The following is an 11,462-nucleotide window of genomic DNA, read 5'->3' as shown; positions in this document are numbered from 1 at the left end:
ACGGCTCTCAATGGTTGTTAGTGATGATTTGTAAATCCGTCACCGAGAAATCGTCACAGATTAACAAGTTTCTTGTAGTGATCCTCCATTCCAAATTGTAAGTCATTCCAAAAATCTTGGAGAGTCAAATTTTTTTAAGTTTGACCAAATTTATATTATAAAATAATAAATATTATGGTACTAACTAAATATCATTAAATTTTTTCTTAATTATATTTTCATAGTATACTCACTTTACGTTATAAATCTTAGTATTTTCTCTATAATTTTGGTTAAACGTGAAAATGCTTTGAATCTCCAAGATTCTTGAAATGACTTACAATTTGGAATGTAGGGAGTAACTACTAAGACGAGTACGTAGTCTTGCATGAATGCTTGATGATCTGCACATCGATGTCTTCTATATATCTAGGCATGCATAGGGACGAATTAATAAAAAAAAAGAAGGGGCTTCACTTCTTATATATTAATAACAAAAATTTGTAGGAAGAACTAAGGGAACTCTATGGGTCTGGCGGGCTAGAGCTCCGGCAGCCCCACCGCTGGCTCGGCTGGCTCGGGGGGACTGTACTCCTTGGCTGCGGCGGCGGTGGCGTCGTAATGGCGCAGGACCTCCCTGGCGCCCTCCTGCGACCACGCGTACAGCTTGGAAAAGAGGCGGTCGCTCTTCCTGATTTCGTCGGCGCCAGCCTGTGTGATGAGGCTGCGATCGGACAGAAACCTCTCGGATAGAGGGTTGTAGCCGCTACCCGCGGCGAAGGAGCGGAGCATCTTGATGTCAGCCTTAGACACGAGCAAGTCGCCCACCGCCACCTCCTCCTCCTCTTCCTCCTGCTCGTATAGCAGGCCCGGTGTGATGAAAGGTACCACGGGTACACGAGAAGTAACAGGGTGGAAGGAGGCGACCCTGGCAGCGAACTCGTCGATCATCTTGTCGGTACGCTTCATGTCCTCCTCGAATCTCGCGGCGTCCTCTGTGGTGTACTCCGTCAGGACTCTGGGTAGCACCGTCGCCATGGCGGCCATCTCGTCCGTCATCCATGGCACTGGCAGCTGGCGGGGCTTCTTCTTCTCCTTCAGATTCAGATGATGATCGTCGTCCGCATCCGCGCCTTGCTGACGATGATGATCGTCGTCCTCGTCGTGCGATAGTGGACGACGGTGACGCTTATTCGGGCCCATGGGCACCTGCTCCTGCTGGATCCCCATGAACAAGAACAACACAACGATCGTCGATCAAGCTGCCCTTGGCTCGGATCGATTCCTTCTCTTCCTGCCGTCCTTCGATCGATATGCGATGATAGATATGGCTTTGCCTGGTTCGTTCCTACCTCCTTGGCAAGGCCGAGGCCATTATTATATAGGCCGCCGGGCCAGCAACAGAGTTCGGTTCCAAGACGGCCGGTCGGGTACGGACGGTGTAGTCGATTCCAATTCGAAATCGGATCAAATCACTTCCAAGAAAAGACAATTCGGATGAAATCGTTTATCTTGCTTCAGACTTGCAAGTTGCAATCTTGCGTTGTTGCCCTTTCTACCTGCAGAGGCGCTAGCGCCTGGACGTCCGCCAGCGCAACCGGACGCAGCTCCCGGTCCCAGCCAACCAAACGTGGCCCAGCTCCTAGTCCCAGGCCCACCAAACGGGAGCATCCCATCTAGGGCCTTGTTTTGTTACTAAAATTTTTTAAGATTATTCGTCATATCGAATCTTATGACACATGCATAAAACATTAAATATTGATAAAAAATAACTAATTGTCTAGTTTACTTGTAATTTATGAGACTAATCTTTTGACCTTAGCTAGTCTACGATTGAACAATAATTATAAAATAAAAATAAAAGTGCTACAGTTGCCAATCCTAAAATTTTTCACGGAGTAAAATCCACCGCCGGTCCTTGAACTTGGCCGGCGGTGTCATTTAGATCCCTAAACTTCTAAAGTGATATATATGAGTCCGTAAACTTGGTAGATTGTGTCATCTACATCCTTAAACTTTCAAGGTAATCACCACATGTCCTTAAACTTGGCCGGTAGTATCATTCCAATCCCTGAACTTTCAAAGTGATCACTGCACGTCCCTAAACTTGGCAAACGGTATCATCCTTGTCCAAATATGATCTAACCTACTCTATAAACTGTCATGAATCCAAAATGTGTCAATTAATCAAGCATTATTTATCTAATATTTATCATGAAAATATATAATTTATATATAATAATTTATATCAACAAAAAATAAATTAAAGCGTTAAAATAATTTACATCAACGAATATATTAGGTTTAAACTAAAGTATAAAAATAGTAAAATTAACGAAATATTTATGTATCATTAATAGTATTATAAAATAATATTAAAACTCCTATATATAGTATTAAAAGTTTTCTCTATTAAAATTTACTTCCAATTTTAGAATTATTTTTAAATTTTTAATAGTAAATAGTAATAAATGTAGAAGTAACTTTTCTCTGTTATTAATACTATCACATTATTATTAAATAATTTAATACCATAATACTACTATTAAAAGTTTTATACTATAGTACTACTATTAAAGGTCAACTTTTCTCTGTTATTAATACTATCACATTATTATTAAATATTTTAATACCATAATACTACTATTAAAGTTTTAATACTGTAATACTACTATTAAAGGTTACTTCTATAATAACATTATTAAAAGTTTTAAAATACTAATAAAATTATAAGTAACTTTTAATAGAGAAAACTTTTAATACTATAGGATTTTTTAATATTATTTTGTTATACTATCAATGATACATAAATATTTAATTAATTTTACTATTTTTATACTTTAGTTTAAACCTAATATATTTGTTGGTGTAAATTATTTTAACACTTTAATTTATTTTTTGTTGATATAAATTATTTTATATAATTTATATTTTCATGATAAATACTAGATAAATAATGCTTGATTTATTGACATATTTTGGATTCATGACAACTTATAGAGTATGTTAGACCATATTTGGACAAGGATGATACCGCTTGCCAAGTTTAGGGACCTGCAGTGATGACCTTGAAAGTTCAAGGACTGGAATGACACCACCAGCCAAGTTTAGAGACATGTGGTGATTACCTTGAAAATTCAGGGATCTAGATGACACAGTCTGCTAAATTTACGGACTCACAGATATCACTTTAAAAGTTTAGAGATCTAGATGACACCGCTGGCCAAATTTAAGGACCGGCGGTGGATTTTACTCTTTTTCACGAACTAAAAAGGGCCTAAGCATCCCTTTGTCACAGAAAAACTGAACGGAAGCGCTACCCGCCCGCATAAGGTAAAGGGAGAGTGTGCGCTCGCGTCCACGCCACCATCCCATAGCGTATCCACTCTCCAGCCTAAGAAGGATGTAATAAGGCGACAGAAGGCGAGGAAGAGACACCAAGGCGAGACAGTTTTTTTTAAGGGAACTAGAGGGACCGTGGCCCTTGCAGATGGTTATATATTACTGGGTAAAAAAGAGTTCACGAGAACAATACAGGTGAAGAATGAAAAAAAGCTAAGATACAAAAAAAGAAACAAAGAAAATAAAAACGAGAAAATGATCAATCCTTTGGATCCATTGATCATAAGCTTCTGAAAGGATGTCCTTCACCCGTAGGGACACCAGCATTAGTTCTTTGAGAAGAAAAAGCTTGGATTCCTGAATCCCGATCATAAGGATGTCCTTCACCCGTAGGGACACCAGCATTAGTCCTTTGAGAAGAAAAAGCTTGGATTCCTAAATCTTGATCTAGTTGTTCTTGAAAGTGATTTCATTTCTGGCCCTCCAAATAGTCCAACACATGAGGATGACAGCTGTCATGAAGAATTGGCTGTTCAATTGATCCTTGATGGCTATAATGTTTTCCAACACTCATCGTGTCTTAATTGTTTCCAAGTTTAGCAAATCCCAACATTGTTGGCAAAAGGGCAGCCCCAGAAGAGGTTCTGTGTAGTTTCTTTGTCTCCAGTAAGACATATTTCACAATTGTATGAGTCAAGGGTCATTTTCTTCCTTCTGAGTAGTTTTCTAGTACTTAGTCTATCATTTAGAAGCAGCCAACCAACGACTTTGTGTTTAGGTTGTCAAAAGGATTTTATGACCTATTTGATAGTTGGGTCTATTGTTTGATGACCCATTAGTTTCTTGTAAAATCCAGCAGATCTGAAATGGGAGTTTCTTCCAAATTAAGACCATGTGTCACTAAGTCAAATCACTTCTCTACTCATCTTAGACCGACAAAAGCAAAACCCTATGTTTATACTTTTGCCTTGATCATTTTACTCTTTGTCCATCACCATGATCTCCACTTCATGCTTCATCTCTTTATGATGAAGTGTCCACCACTCCATGTCACATTGCTCCTTCATCACAAGTGTTGTTGTGCCTAACTCAAATCACTTAAAGACAAAGGCATTAGCAACTTGGTGTCATTAATTACCAAAACTAAACTTGGGCTTTCACTTAGTTCACTAGTGTAGCTTGTAGTGACATAGTTTTTATGTGCCCAGTGACTTTACTAACTAGAATTGTTGGGATAGGTGGCTTACAAACCCTTAATTAGAGCTAGAGTAAAAAGCTTCACTTTGTTATTTACTAACCTTGGCTCTAGTAATTTATAGAGTTTTTAAATAGGCTATTCACCCCCCTCTAGCTATCAGGACCTTTCAGTTTCTACTTTAATTAGTGATTAATTAGTGATCACAGCTATCATCCAAATGGACCCATTGAATCAAACCACACATGATCCACTTAATGTCACATTTGATTGAACACAATTTAATTAGAAAATTCCTTTTAATAAATCCCAATTTGAATTCAAATTTGAATTAGAAAAACTTGGAACAATTTTTGGAACCCAAATTTAAATCCAAACTTGGAGGTCACTTTGAAAGGTTGCACTTAAATTTATCCTCTACACTTGACACTAGTGTAATGTACACTTGACACTGGTGTAATGTACACTTTACACCTCAACTTTCATCGGGCAAAAACCAAGTATTTGAGATGACATTCCAAATTAGGGGTTTTAACTCAAGTCACACTTCATCACACAAGCACAAACATTTAACAAATGGAAACTTATTTTAGGGAATGCACATTAGGATTGACTAAACATGAATGGTTTGTAATGCATATGATGATATGGCTAGTTTTAGTGTGCTTAACACTAGAGGTGTTATAGCTCTTTTCCCCTTAAAGAAATCTCTTCCCGAGATTTAAAGCCTTGGGGTTAAGTAATGGAAAAGGAAATATGTAAAGCAAACACACCACAAACTTGTTGATAAAATAGGTAGGGGGTTTTCACATTACATAGCTCAAAAGACACAAGTTACAACTTATAGAGGGAAATTGTAACCTTGATAGAAGCAAGGAACTCAGGGAAATTCTCCAATAGATAATCTCGGATTCCCAAGTAGCTTCATCTTTTGAATGTTGATCCCATTGTACCTTGTAAAACTTGATTATCCTCCTTCGGTTATCGCTGTCTTTCTGATCCAGAACTCAAATAGGATACTCGGAATAGGTCAACTCTTGTTCAAGTTCAACTCCATCAAAGTCAAAAACTTGATTTGGCACTCGAAGACATTTCTTCAATTGCGATACATGGAATACATTATCACAACTTAGAGTTGTTTAGGTAATCTCAAATGATAAGATACTTTCCTATATCATTCTAAGATCTAAAATGGTCCAACATAGCAAGGTGCTAACTTGCCTTTTACTCCAAATTGAGTGACTCCTTTCATTGGTGACACTTTTAAATACACATAGTCTTGCTTGGTAAACACCTATAGTCGACGTATTTTATCTACATAGCATTTTTGTCAAGACTATGTGACTTTCATATTATTTTGTATGTGTCTAACCTTCTCTTTAGTTTTTTTTCACAATATCAATCCCAAAGAGCCATCTTTCTCTAGGTTCTTGTTGATGTTTTACCACCGATAGCCTGTCATGGGAGTACGTAGGACAATTGTTCAGGCTTTAGTGTATGCTAGAACTCGATGGTTAATACAAGAGACAATGGATTTATCATGGTTTAGGCCCTGGAGTTCAATCTCGAGTAAAAGCCTTCACATCTAGTCGTATCGAAGGTGATGATTGCAGGATACCCGTTGTCAACACTCTAGTTCAGGCACGATAGCAAGGGTGGCTACAGTGCTGGTGGTGCCACAAAAAGGTGTTCAACACCTCCATGAGGATCTCTGGGGGAGGTGGACGAGATGTATTCCTCCCTCGTGGTGCTGACGAAGGATTTGTTGGTGCCGATCCTCATTTGTTGTGTCTTCGTAGCAAGATTTTCGGTGACGTCCATATCCAATCTGGCTTGACCACAGAAGTGGTGGTGCTTCCATGGCCAAGTGCTTGCTCGAGGGCAATTGGGCGCCTTTCTAGATCGACAATCGTGGTGGTAGTGGAAGCCATGGATCGTTGCTCGAAAGATCAATGACATGCTAGGTTCTCCTCATTGGCCTTGACATATTAATTTCTTTTAGGAAGACAGTTAGTCTTTTATGAATTACATGTGCTTTGGTGATGCTGTGTCATTTGACACCATGTTTCTGACTAATAATCTTGAAATGCCCTTTGCTACGCTAATTGGAATCGACCATTATGATGAGGACATTACTCCATCACATACAAGCCAAGGAGTGGAGGAGGTCCAACATGGGTGTCCAATTCATCTTTCTTATAGTGGAGACCCAGTCCAACTAAAATTGGAGCTCTTCTCAAGATCTAGGACAAGTCTATCATAAAACTGGTCACACAGACGTATTCGTTTTTTATGATCCATATATGGATAGAAAGCTAATTCGATAAGGAAGCCAATGCAACTGGTCTCACATCAAAAAGCTTCTAAAATCAACAGGAATTGTTGAAACAAATCAGTATACAGAATCTGTCAGGGTGCTACGACACTGTCTTTTGGTCCATTGGACCGTGTATCATGTTTGGGCCTATTAGGAGCGCGTACAGGGGGTGGAGACCAAGACTCTATAATTAGCTGCCACCACTCTTGTTAGGGTTTGGGTTTTGTTGCATTCTTGGTTTTCCTCGTAAAACAAACATCGTTTGCTGCAACTGTATCGCCAAGATCATTTGTTGTTAAACCAGGGCTCCTATTCTTGATCTCGTTCACCTATAGCGATTAGTCCTTTCGAATAAAGACTTGAACTTCTCCTAGTATTCAGAGTCTCATATTTATTTGTAATTTCAGCTTGCATTCATCTTGTTCTTGCTTGTATTCTCGATTCGCTTGCAGGAAAGCCTTCTCGACGAGGTCAATCGTGTTTGCGTGATTGATAACCAACAGAGCAATGATATAATGGTTGTGGGGGATCGAATCAGTCTTGGTTCAAAGCCTAGATCATGAATGTCAAGTCTCCACCAGTCGATGATATCATACCTATCGGAAGATCGGGCCTTGACTATATCCCATCCAGCGACGGAGCCAACAGCCGGTCAAGGCGGGCTTCAGCCCGACCTAACGATCCTGAGTACATAGCGCCCCACCTTGATTTTTTATGTTTAATTATATAGAAGATTAGGAAGGGCTGAGAATTATTAGAGATAAAAAGAATACTTATTGCTTATTGGGCCAATAGAGATAGAACATCACACTAAAAAGGTTGAAGCCTAATCCTGAAAAGTGGAAACATCTCCATGTAACCCACCCCTGCAGCCCGATGTTATCATCCCCTGCGCTGCTCTCCAGTCATCCCCATCGCATCGAGCGCATCGTGTGTGCACGGACTCGCGGTGGCGGCTTTGGGCTCTCTATTCACGGCTTCACACGGGACGCTAGCGGCGCGGCTGCGACTCTACGGGTGGGTGCCGGCTTGCCTCTACCACTCTGTGTAGCAGTGCCAGACTGCCAGTGGCCCAGTGCAGCTCCTGGACGGTGGCGGTGGCCAGGTGAGGCGAGGACGCGAATTGCAGTCGTGAGGGGGGCGAACAAGAGAGCGTTGGTGGCCACATCGCGTAGTGTCGTGAAGCTTTTTGGGCTGGGCAGGGTGGCAAGCCGGCAGCCAACAAGAGCAGGCGGCAGGAACCAGGCAGCAGGCAGAGGTGATTTCTTATTTTCTTCTTAACTGTAACATTGAATATAATGCGTGATTGAATGTTTTGATTTATGATATGATTTCAATTCTTAGATTATCACTCATCAGCATGTCGAAAAGAACTTCGACTTTGAACAACTACATTTCAAGCTCAAGTGGCAACGGCTCAATTGCACATACTAATGAGAGTACAAGTCAACCAAAACCAAAGAAACCGAGGGAAGAGTTTAGTCATTCAAACCTAATTGCTGACCCTGGACAACGCAAACCAATTGCTTCTTATGAACCAGCAATTAGAGACCAACTAAAGAGAGCATATGCTTTGAGTGGTCCAACCCAACCTCATGAACTTTGATTTCCTTCTAAATGTATGGTTGGTCAATGGAGATCATTTCAAAAGATTTGGTTTGATGAATTTGATTGGCTAGAGTATAGTGAGTCCAAGGATGCTGCTTCTTGCTTGATGATATGTTATACTGAGAAGGAGATATTTAGAAAGGTTGATAATGAAAAGATCAAAAAGCGGTTTCAAGAGATGAAAAAGCGCCGTATGTTATTGCCTAGAAAAGAAGTGGTACACTCTATTCTCTTCTAAATTTATAATTTGGAGGTACATATATGTATGACTAATAAATTATGTCTATTTGTGTAGGTTGCTACTTTGGAGGAATAATGTGGGGCAACATCACGTGCTGTTTATTAGTTTTGCAATTGGTCCTTTCGGTATGAGTCAACTTCATCTTTTTTTTTTTCATGACAGATTTTGTGAATTTCATTGTTGGTCAACATTTTCAATATAAGATTGATTTAAGCTATAATATATATGTCTATTGTGAGAGGCTATAGTAGAGATAAATCATCGTAGACTTATGTTCAGCCCACCCTAAATTTTTTCCTGGCTTCGTCGCTGATCCCATCACATGCAGATAATAATTTTTTGGGTTGCACTAATATTCAACAAGAGTGTTGAGTCATTTGTTTGGCTCTTTGAAACCTTTCTAACAACCAATGGATGTCAGACCTTTATAATTTGAGGAAAAAGTGGGTTGTTGTGTATAACGACTCTTTTATAGCCGATATGACCTTGACTCATAGGAGTGTAGGTATGAAAACTTTATTCAAGAAAAAAATTCATAGGAAAACTCTCTTTTTCGGAATTCCTTGTGGAATATGAGAAGGTTTCTTCCTTTGTGAAAATGAGTTAGATGCAGATTTGAATTCACGTCGAAAGAATCCAGTTATTTACATCCGGATCTAACTATTGAAGACTGCAGTAGAATCATATACAAGAGGGTGTATTTAAAGTTAGAGAAAGGTATTAAACTATAATTTTCATTCTCTTGTAAAACTGTTACAAACTGATGGCTCCAACTTGACATATGGTTATGCATATGCAATCTATTCATGAAGCAACGGTTGTATTCAACAATGAAAAATATGGCCATTGCATGTTCTTACAGGAAGTATGAATCCATAGGTACTTAAACACATTTTAAATTACAATGTAGTTTCTAATATAGTATGATGAAAAATTTCATCCTTATCTTATAGGTATATTGTGCACGCATGCTCTCATAGTCTTTAATGCGAATGGTGGTTTGGTTTCGCCAATACATTCTGAACAGATTCACAAAATATGCAAAAAGAGGATTTTACATTGAGAAAGAAGGAACTCAGGAGGAATATTTGAAAAAGTGTGCTACACGTATCTCACGAAAGGTGGCATCCATTGCATTGAAGTGTTCATTGTCAAAAGACCTTCTTGATTATTTGGAGAAAGCCGTAGATAAGCTGGACTTGGAAGCAAATAATTCTCTAAGCAAGATGCAAGAAAAATCCAATGAGGGTCCAGCTATTTAGTAGCCTGGCTGTGTTGCTTAGTAATGTCTTCAGGAAGCACAAAACAATGAGATGATATCTTTTTAGCTCCATGTACAATTGTGTTATCGAACCATCTTAATGCTGAAGAACCATTTCTTTTATCAGAGAAACGTTCAAACTTCAAAGTAACCAGAGAGAAAAATCATCTCATTTTTTAACATACCACATTTGTACACACTTTCTCTAAATTAATTAACCTTCTTAATTTTCTAAAATCGTGATATGCATCACTTTTAGAATGTCCTGACAGTTTATTTAGTGAAATGGGTCATGGCTCCTGGCATGCAGCCCTGGAGCACATCACCTTGCCCCTATGACAAGGAACTTGGTTACCACGAACAAAGCTCCTTCTCCTCTCATGCATAGTTAGTTTTTTATATTCCTTTCCCATTGTGATTCTTCTAGATCAGATGTATTTTCAAATTGTTTTTGTGTATCTGGTTGAGAAAATTACATAACTTTAGCTGACTAGTAGCATATTCATAAGAGTGAAACATGGGTTTTCGTTACAGTAACATAGACTTTAAGGTGCTGGTATGCTGGCGTGCACATGTGCATAAATAACCTGTAAGAGGGCGTTTGGTTGCCCGCATCCCATCCACCCAGGCTCGGCTAGTGCGAGCTCCGACTATTTGTTTGGCTAACTGAGGGTTATGCAAAAGTTGTCGTCAGACCCGGCTCTCCCCATACACAGAAATTCTTCGTTCCTGGAGAGCCAGGCCAGCTGCATGCAGAAAGAGTGGACGAGCTGCATCAGACAAGAGAGGCTGGACGGGCATAGCAACCAAACAAAAGGCTCTTGCACCTTATGAGCCTGGGCACGGTGGGCCTGCATGGTTGGGACAGGCCACAGGCTAATCAACAGAGTACATATCCTATACAAGATCTAATACAAGCCGCGCCCTCTCCCCGCGCCCAGGCCATAACCTAGGCCTGGGCCGGGATTTCACATTCCCGCCTGGGCCTATTTTGGCCCAGCACGTTATGGCCGTTGATCTGGATGCAGGGAGATCCAACGGCTCCGCGTCGTGAACCGGCGCCACCGTGGGCCCTCTCGTCGGCGTGTGCGTTCCCCTTAGCGAGAGCGCGCCGCCATCGAGCGGCTCCGCGTCGGCGCCCTTTAGCGACGCCCGCGAGATGGCGAAGCTACCGGTAGGAGGGAGATCTTTTCTTTTATGCCATTTTGGGCTAGGGTTGGGTCTGACCCGAATCGGATCCTTGTCTCTGTCCTTTCTTTGCTTAGGGTTAGGGTTTCTGTCCTCTAGATCTACTCGCTAGAGTAGGCGTCCGATACTATTGCTATGCGTGCTCAAGAGGAAGAGAAAATCAAGACTTCAAATGGTGGCTCGATCAACCATTTGAGGGACAAGAAAAAGAATTACCATTCTCCTTCAAAGAATAAGGGAAAGGGCCCTATGCAGCATCAGGGCAAACCTCCCACTAGCCTACCATGCAGCATCTTCCTCAACAGAATCAGTGTGCAGTGAACCAAAATCA

The sequence above is a fragment of the Sorghum bicolor genome, chromosome 4 (assembly GCF_000003195.3).
Source record: "Sorghum bicolor cultivar BTx623 chromosome 4, Sorghum_bicolor_NCBIv3, whole genome shotgun sequence".
Taxonomy (NCBI): Eukaryota; Viridiplantae; Streptophyta; class Magnoliopsida; order Poales; family Poaceae; genus Sorghum; species Sorghum bicolor.
Note: the sequence above shows the minus strand (reverse complement) of the source record.